The 9,304-nt window shown below is 42.5% G+C and overlaps 1 long non-coding RNA gene across 1 annotated transcript; it reads left to right on the forward strand.

Annotated features, from left to right (window-relative positions):
• Nucleotides 1-498: 498 nt before the first annotated feature.
• LOC144455872 (uncharacterized) lies at nucleotides 499-6,713 on the forward strand. The gene is made up of 2 exons (XR_013484694.1): nucleotides 499-3,076; nucleotides 6,280-6,713. It is a non-coding gene; the product is annotated as an uncharacterized LOC144455872 (long non-coding RNA).
• Nucleotides 6,714-9,304: the final 2,591 nt, after the last annotated feature.

The raw sequence follows: 9,304 nt of genomic DNA on the forward strand, positions 1-9,304 counted from the left end.
GTCATCACCAGTTTGATCCCAGGATGATCAATTTTTTTGCCCTAGCAACTCAGGAAGGCTGTCTGCTAAGGAGTAAAGGGGTCACTCTTTGTGCTGATAGAGGATGAACCCATTGATGAAATCGTGGACCCTTGGAGTATTGAAGCAAGGATCATCTCTCATGGGACCAGCCTAGGCTTGGTGTTGTGAATACAAAGAAATAAAAGGTTCCATCTCTGCTCCCATGGAGGTCACACTGTCAGCACAGCGACAGTACAGGAGAGTCACAAGGCACATATGATTCTGGTGCCTGATAGAAAGTGCAGCATCACAGGATTTCAGAGACCGAAGGAACCTCATGGCCACCTCATCCACTATATTCTTGCCAAGTGAAGACCTCTTATGAAGGGGAACCCGCTGCATCGTTCCGCTTTTTGGATAGCTGTGCTTGGGAGAAGGTTTTTTGGTTTTGTTTTCATCCTCCCCCGCGCCCCCCCCCCCCCCCGCCCCGGCCAAGTAACATGTAGAATTGGAGTTCAGAGAAGGGATTGAGCCACACATGGTCTGGAGTGCTTCAGACAAGGCTTCATGGATGGGTTAGGATTTGAACTGGGCTTTGAAGAGCATATAGAGGTTGAATTTGAAGAAAACCGAGGCTAGATGGCACATGTAGAGCACCAGTCCTGCAGTCAGGAAGACCTGAGTTCAAATCCGGCCTCAGATACTTATCAGCTGTGTGAGCCGGGGCGAGTCACTTTACACTGTTTGCCTCGGTTTTCTCATCTGTAATGTGAGCTGGAATAGGAAATGGCAAGCCACTCCAGTGCTATCTACCAAGAAACTCCCAAAATGGGGTCGTGGAGAGTCAGACACAACTGAAAATGACTCTGCAGCAACTCCAGGCTGCAAAAATAAGCAAAGCCAAAGACATAGGGATACAAGAGGGAAAAAGAAAGAGGAAGGAAGAATGGAAGAGTAGAAGAGGAATGAAAAATGTGTAAGAACGGCAAAAACTACAATGGTCTGGACACCCGAAGGAGCTGAGGAGCCCCAGCTCAACCCTTCGCGTCTCTGGGCTAGAGTGCTCATTTTTTGACAATAAGCCTTTTTCTGTTAGTAGCAGGTAGAATGGGCACAGTGGGCAGAACTGGCTGGAAAAAAACCGGGAAGGCAGATCTAACTTTGGCAAAGATTCTCATCCTACAGGAAATGATGAAGATTAGGTATAAATCCTGCCAGGTTCCCAGGTCAGGGGAAGGTCAACACTGGAAATGGGTAGCCTGAGCCTGGGACGGCAGGTTGGGGGGTGGGCGGCAATAAATGCCTGTCCTAGTGGCTTAGACCCTTGTACATAGGAACCTGGGAGAAAAATTCCAAATGAGCAACCCTGCTACCAACTACTCTTAGGACTTCTGCCTTAAAAAGAAGGAATTATTTTTTTACCCCTCAGCCAATGGAGGGCTTTGGTGCCAGACTGAGAACAAAGGCTTCTTGGTGAACCCCTTGCTTCTGTCTTCAGCTATACTGTCTTTTTCATGGAGGTCCCTTTCTCAGCTTTCTCTACTTTGGAAAATTCCCTACTGGAATAGGTTAGAGTGGGAGAATAGGGACTATTGAGATATATCCTCAATCATCCAGGTAATCGCAGGTTCAAAGAATCTGAGGCTGGAAGAGGCCTTGGAGACCATTAGCCCAATCCCTTCATTATACACATGAAGATACCAAGGCCCAGGGAAACCAAATGAAGCCAGTCAGTGGCAGAACCTAAACTTTAAATCCAGTGTTCTTTTGACCAAACTTCCTCTCCTCTGTCTTATTTACTTCCAGAGGGACAATTGGGTAGAGGGCGAGGAGGCACCCAAATTATTTTTTTAACCTTTTCTCCCCACATTAAAAAAAAGAGTATGCTAATTGTCCCCTTTTCCAATCCCTTACCCGGCTCCCCCACCCCCAACTCTGGGGCCCTTTCTCTCTTTATTTCATGGCCCAATTGAATCCTGCTGAGGCAGGAGTTTCTTTGTTTCCCAAATAAATAAATAAGTAAAAAGCCCTAATCCCAGATTCAGAAGCATCCTGAAAAGAGTCCACTGATGGTGAATAGCCTTCATGCATCAGCCCCCAGCTGGCCCCTGGGTACCCCGTGCCCCACCAGATAGTTCCTGGGGTACCTCCTGCTCTTACTGATAGACTGCTCTGCTGCTATCTACTCCCCCTTGACCTTAAAATGGCTGTGGCATCTGCCTGGTAACCATGGAGCCAGTGGAAAAACTCTGAAGGCAGAGAAGAAAAATAAAAACAAATCTCTACCCCCCCCCATCTCCCAACATCCACCCTCCCCCATTGAACAATTGAAATTGGTTCATTCTGTGACCTGAATTGTAAACAACTAAAAATAGGCACTGCCATCCACAGAGTGGCTTTCCAGGCCTGATAGATGACATTTTTAGAATGATTATTTTAATGCTTGTTATTAAAAGCTGAGGCACATTGCATTCCTTGAGGTGGCCAGAGCCTGGCAGACCCTCCTCCTTTCTTCATCCCTGGCCTCCCCAGCAGGTTTAATGGGGCAAGGCCTGGGCCCTAAGGCATAACAGGAAGGCCCCTGGCCAAAGGGATTTCTCCTGTCACCTGGGATCTGTGGCACCTAAATGCTTGCTGGTCAAGGGGACTTCCCAGCCCCTTCCCAGGCTGGGTTAACAGGAAACATTTGCATGTCTCATCCACGCACGAGTGGATGTACAGTAATGTCTGGACAAATCTAAAGCCTTCTGCAATGATTACAATGAAAACAGTGATCCTTCTGGGATTCTGCTAGGATCCCCTATGGGTTCTTTTTGTACCATTAGCTCAGTAGGCATAATTATATTAGCTAATAAAATCCTGGAGTGGTCCTATGTAAATCTCATTTAGAGGACACAGGACTAGGGATTGGAACTCCTGGGTTCTGCTTCTAACATGACACATGAAAGGATTTGTCCTTCCTCATTCTTTCCCAGGCCAGGATGAGATACCCAGAGGCCTTTGATTATAAGAAGCTGTTATCATGCAGTCGGATATTTTCCACGATGCTACTGTAAGCTGAAGTTTGGGAAACAAAGTAAGTTGAAGGTCCTCTCATTGTTTGAACAGGGAGGCTTCCAGGCAGGGGTTGGGGTCTTTTCTCAGTGTAGTTCATGTAGCCAGTTGCTGACTCCATGGAAATGGTATCCAATTATCATTTCTTTTCAAACATTTCAGGAAACTGGGGTCTCTGTGTTTTTGCTAAGGCTTGTGAGGAGCAGATATAAGGTGTGAGATCTGGTTACCAAAAGCTTTTGGCTGTACAGATACAGCTGTAGTTACCAGAGCTCTCCATTAATTAGCAACTGAACAAGGATAATTCATGTTTATAGTGACCATGAGCCTTCCAAGGTCTTTTCTTTCCAAAGTGCTTACTGAATCATCAAATGGTAAGTAAATTATGTTCGATGTAGTTTTAAATTGTAAGATATTTTCTGTTTTTTTAATTTTGGGGGAATTCTTTGGAAATCTTCATTTTCTGGGGGGCCACATTTTAGGAAACACTTGGAGAAAATGAAACAAGCCAAAAGGAGAGCTGTCACAATGGTGACTTGAGTCCTTGCCATATGAGAATCCATTGGAAGGACTTTAGACAAATCATTTGCCTCATTGAATGTAATTTTCCTCAACTATAAAATAAGAAAGTTGGATTAGATGGCATCTGAGGTGTTTTTTGGAGCTAGGTCTATAATCCCATGATCTATGAGCTGGGGCTGTTTATCCTGAAGAAGAGAAGACTGAAGAGGACATGATAGCAATATTTAAATATCTGAAGGGCTACTGCAAAAAAAGAGGGATTGTTTGTTCTGCCTGGTCTGAGAAAGCAGAACTGGGAGAAGTGAATGGAAGATTTGGATTTGGTAGAGGGATTTGTCCAAGAAGGAAGTGGGCTGCTCAGGAGAGAAAGTGAGCTCCCCATCAAGTGAGGTGTTCAAGCCAAAGCTGGACAACACTTGTCAGGAAAAGAGGAGATGTCTGCTTCAGGGAGTGCTTGATTAAAGGAGCTCTGAAGTCGCTTTTAGCTCTGAGATTCTGTGATTTGGTGGCCCATGCACGATGTTCAATTGACTAGTGTAAAATAAATTTCTACTTATGCTGGTTTCACATTTTGATGTCCTGCCCACTGGATGCTACCCAACAAAGAACTACACTTCATTCCTCACAATTTCTTCAAAGGCATATGTTCATATATTCAGTTAGTTATTCAACAAGCATTTATTAAGTGTTTGCTGTGTGCCATTTAAGATTTGACTTGATAGAGATCTCCTTTCCAATGAAATTTTAAAGAGCATTTTGTCATAGGGCTCCACCTCTATTAATTCATAAGAGCACCCCCCTCCCAATTAGCCGTGCCTAGTAAGAGCATTTACTGTATTAACTTTTCTTTATTATCCGGAGAAGCCTTTCTGCCGTGGAACACAAGCTCTGGTGGTTCCTACCAAGAGTGAAGGGCTTGGAATACAGGCCCCATGACTGACTATATCTGTTGTGAAGGAAAAGGTCAGAGAGGTTCATTATCAGAAGTTTGGCCTCAGGGTGATACATTTTTCCATTGCAGCCTCTCCCAAAGACTATTTACCAAATCATGGAAAGGTTGTGATCTCTGCTAATGGAGCACCCACACCTCTGAAATCGCAGATCCTTGAAATATTAATAGCAATATTTTTTGAGGATGAGAGAGAGAGAGAGAAGCTAAGGCCCTCTCTGTCTCTCTGTTTTTGTCTGGCTCTCTGTCTCTCTCTTTCCCTTTCTCCTCCCTCCCCTCCACTCCCTCTCTCTCTCTCTGTCTCTCTCTCTTTGTCTCTGTCTGTCTGTCTGTCTGTCTGTCTGTCTCTCTCTCTGTCTCTCTCCCCCCCACCTCTCTCTCCCTTTCTCTCTCTCTCCCCTTCCCCAGGAAGCAGGAAAGCATAACCTGAAAGATTTTTTTAGCAGTATTTCAGTAGTACTTTTCTTCTTATGTTCATATGTGGCTTGATTCAGATGTCTTGATTTCCACTGGGGAATGAGCTCCCATTAGACAGAGCAATGTTCTCTGCTTTGGTTCTGCAAACCTCACACTCCAGTCATGACCCCAGCTCCTTCCTTATTCATCCATCAGGACATTCTCCTGGCGCCCGAAGCAGCTGTTGATGGTTCCCCTGCCTCCTTTGGGAGTGTGATTTCTGGTTCTATTTATTTAAGCATGACTTAGGAGTATGTAAGCAGCCACCAGCTGCCTCTCCCCAATTTGGATGGTATGATCTTGTCTGAAAAAAAGTGTGAGTAGGGAATAGGAAAATCAGCTTCTCTCAAGTTAGGCCATCTCCAAGTAACTTACTGTTCACATTTAATAAGCTGTTTAGATTTTTCGGCATTTAGTAAGCACTATAAACATGCTAGGTATTTATACAAAGATTAAAAATAACATTTCTTGCCTGCAAGGATCTTACATTCTACTTTTCATAAAATGCTAGCCTTTCTAACCCCTACCCTAACTATTTGAAATGCCTTTTCCACTTGCCAGAAAAGTTGGACTGCTTCATCCAACATACTCTATCGGGCAGACATCTTTGTATTATGTTTTACGTTCTGTGGGAAAGGATGACTTATGTGCTGAAGATACAAATGTATTTTGTTTTCTAGTCCTCTAAAAACCATTGCCTGGGCTCTACAACTACATTAGACCCTTCTTGCCCCACTATGAATTTTCTGTTTTTCTCTTGAGGGTTTTTCCCCAACTCTACCTCTTTCCCCAGTCTATGCTGTCTCCTTCCCCCAGTCGAAAGAATTTTGGGTTCAAGTTGGTACCAGACATCCAAGTGGCAAATGGTAAAGTCACAGAATGTTGGAGCTAGAAGGGCTTTTAGAAATCATCTAGTCCAACTCACTAATTATGCAAATGTGAAAAACTGAGGCCCAGCATCACATAAACAGGCAGAGACATAGATGCATATACCTTGTACAGAAAAGAGTGAGAAATCTTACAGACTGTTAGCTTTGTGAGGACAAAGATTGTGTTGTATTCATCTTTGTAGCATCTCGTACAGTTAGTGGGTGATTAATAAGTGTTCACTGAAGGAATGAATGAAGGAACTAATGATATAGGTAGGAAGTCTTAGTGCTGAATCTGGATATCCAGGAAGATTTCATGTAGACATGATCCTGCCTTCCATTCAGTGCATAAATGTTTGGTCTTCTGCTAAAATGGGCCACAAAAAGGGGCTTCTAAAATTTTTTCCCCCATTTCCCATTTCCCTACAGAAACTTTGGAAGACTTACATGAACTGATGAAAAGTGAAATGAGCAAAACAAGGAGAACATTGCATATAGTAACAACAATATTGTAATGGTGATCAAACGCGAAAGACTTAGCTACTCTGATCAATCTCATGATACAAGACAATTGTAAAGGACCCATACTATCTACCTCCAGAGAGAGAACTGATGAATTCTGAGTACAGATTGAAGAATACTTTTTTCACTCTATTTTTCTTGCCTTTTTTTTAAAGCAATATGGCTGATATGGAAATATGTTTTGCATGACTTTTCATGTATAATTGATATTGTATATTGTATTATATTGCTTCCCTTCTCAAGGGGGTGGGGGAAGGGCTGGAGAAAGGGAGAGAATTTGGAACTCAAAAAATGTTTTAAGTAAAGGTTAAACCTAAATAAACTTTGAAAAACAAAGCAAATTTACACAATTTATATTATTCTATGCAAATTACTCTGTGGAGAAAGGAGAGTTTTCAATTTAATCTAGTAGTTTTGAAAATAACTATGTGGCCCAAAAAGTTAATGACAGGAAGAAAGATATCAAGATATTTGTATTAGCAAAGAACTGGAAATGAGGTAGATGCTTAAATATGTTGTGGTGCATGAAAAATGGAATATTATTGCACTATAAGAAATGATAAATATGATAAACAAGAATGCCCCCTCCTTTTACAGCTGAGAAAACTAAGGCAGAGAGGCTTAGTAACTTTAAGTATCAGAGGCAGGATTTGAAACCAAGTCTTCTGGAGTCCAAATCCAGTATTCTACCTGATACACCATGCTGCCTCTGTTACGATGTACAGATTATGAATCTGTTTATCAGTAGCCCAGAAAGACTGAGGGAGCTCAGGCCAAAGAAGGAGAAAATTAAAAAGCCACCCCATATGAAGATGAAGAATTCAAAGAAAAATGGGGAGACATATGAAAAGATGCAAGGAACAATAAACAGAATCAGTGGAACAATTTAGATAGGTAAAGTATCAGGTGCTTACTATGTGACCAGGCACTCTGATAATTTACACAACTACCATTATGTAAAGAAAAAACATGTTGAAAGAGTTCAGAACTCTCATCACTCCAGTCACCAGTCGTAACTTCAGAGGAGCCAAGGCAAGCATGGCTCCCTCTTTCTTGTAGGAAGGCCGGGGATTATAGGTATGGAATGAGGCATATGTTGTCAAGCAGAGCTGGTGTGCTGGTCTGTTTTGTTTAACTTTACTTTTTAACAAGAGAAGGCTTTTACAAGACAGGGAGAGATGTTATTAGGAAGTGATGGTAAAGTTGAAAAAGCATCAATCAAACATGTGTCTTAAAAAAAAAAAACAAACCCACAGTGTCTGCCCCTTTCACTTGCTTTTGAGCCTTGTGAGAAGGTTCAGCCTCCAAAAAGTCAGCCAGTGAGTGAAAATGAAAGGCTGACCTGACTCATTTTATAACTTGTTTTCTTTTTTTGGTAATGAGACCACCAAAGGCTGGGACTTCAGGCTCCCAGAGCCACTGATTAGTAGACCTGGCAAGAGGATCTGTCAGCTGGCCAGCTCACAGCCTCCTAATCTTCAGCCCCAGCCACCCAATGTGAGACAGTGATAAGGACCCATACCCTTAACTCTCAGTGTGGCCTGGCCTGGACCAGGCTAACATTTATTACGTACATACTCTTATGATCTAGGGCTGTTATTAAACTCTCTTCCTATGACAGAAGGATTATTGGACATGGGGAAAGACAACTTTTCTCAGAGCCGCAGTAGCACAAAGACAGATTCTGGGACCCTTAACTGGAGGATGGAACCCTTAGGAGGCCTTGGCAGTTACGACTTTGCCTTGTGGGAGTGTTCTTGTCTGGGTGATGTCAAGGCCTCCAGTAGGATAAGAAGGAGACTCATAGGAGGCCAGAAGTGCTCTCGTCTTTCTTAAGGCCCAAAGTATGACCCATGGCTCATTTAGAACAGTAGGATTTAAAGCCACAAGGGACCTTAAAGACCACTTAGTACAAGCCCCTCATTTTACAGATGTGGAAATTGAGTCCCACTGAGGTAGTAAATAAGAGATGGGATTTGAATCCACATTTCTTAACGCCAAATTCCATTTACATGTCTCTGACACTTTATGGTTTACAAAGTACCTTCCTGGCAACAACCACAGGAGATAAGTTGTTAAAAAAAAACAAAACAACCTCTTATCCTGGGGAAATAGAAACTCAGAATGGTTGTCTATAGTTTTACAAAGCTGGTGAACATAGAGCCAGGATAGGAAATCATATCTCCACTCCAGGTTCACTGGTATATGGCACCATATTTCATAAATAGTAAGAGACCACTGAGGCCAACCTCCTTGTTTTATGGATGAAGAGACTGAGACCTAGAAAGGAGAGTGACTTGTCCAGAATCAGACAGGTAGTAATAAGAAAAGCTAGGAATGGAACCCTGGTCTTCTTACTCCCAGGCCTAGAGTTCTCTCCATCATACAAGGCTGCTTCTCAGAATGTTAGAGGTTGTAAGGGACCTGTGGTCCAACTCTTTCATTTTACAGCTGAAACTGGCTAAACTACTTCCATTTCTCGGACAGACAAGTCACTTAGTGGCAGAGTTTTAGAAACCAGATCCCCCACCTTGAAATCTGTTGCTTTTTCCTTGCTACTTTTAGAGGCATCCATGGACCATTGGGAGGGCAGGGGAGAATCACTACCATTCCACACCCACTCTGTGCAGCTCATTCTAAATATATAGGGGTCTCTGTACCTCAGGAGTTTACGATCTAATGGTATAGATAAGATACACAAACCCATAAAACGATCCATGCAATGGAACCATAGACACACATAACTGTTTGCAGTTACATTTCATTAATATACTTATATAATGTTTTAAAATAGCAAAGTACTTTCTATACACTATTTTATTTGATCTTCATGGTGACTCTATGAGGTTAAAAAAAAATCTAGTCATTTGATTTCATCAGTATTTGGAAGTCATGGTGAGGAATTCCTTTTTACCAAGGCAGATAGTAATTC

This window comes from Phascolarctos cinereus, unplaced genomic scaffold (assembly GCF_003287225.1).
Source record: "Phascolarctos cinereus isolate Bilbo 61053 unplaced genomic scaffold, phaCin_HiC Scaffold_2;HRSCAF=192, whole genome shotgun sequence".
Lineage (NCBI taxonomy): Eukaryota > Metazoa > Chordata > Mammalia > Diprotodontia > Phascolarctidae > Phascolarctos > Phascolarctos cinereus.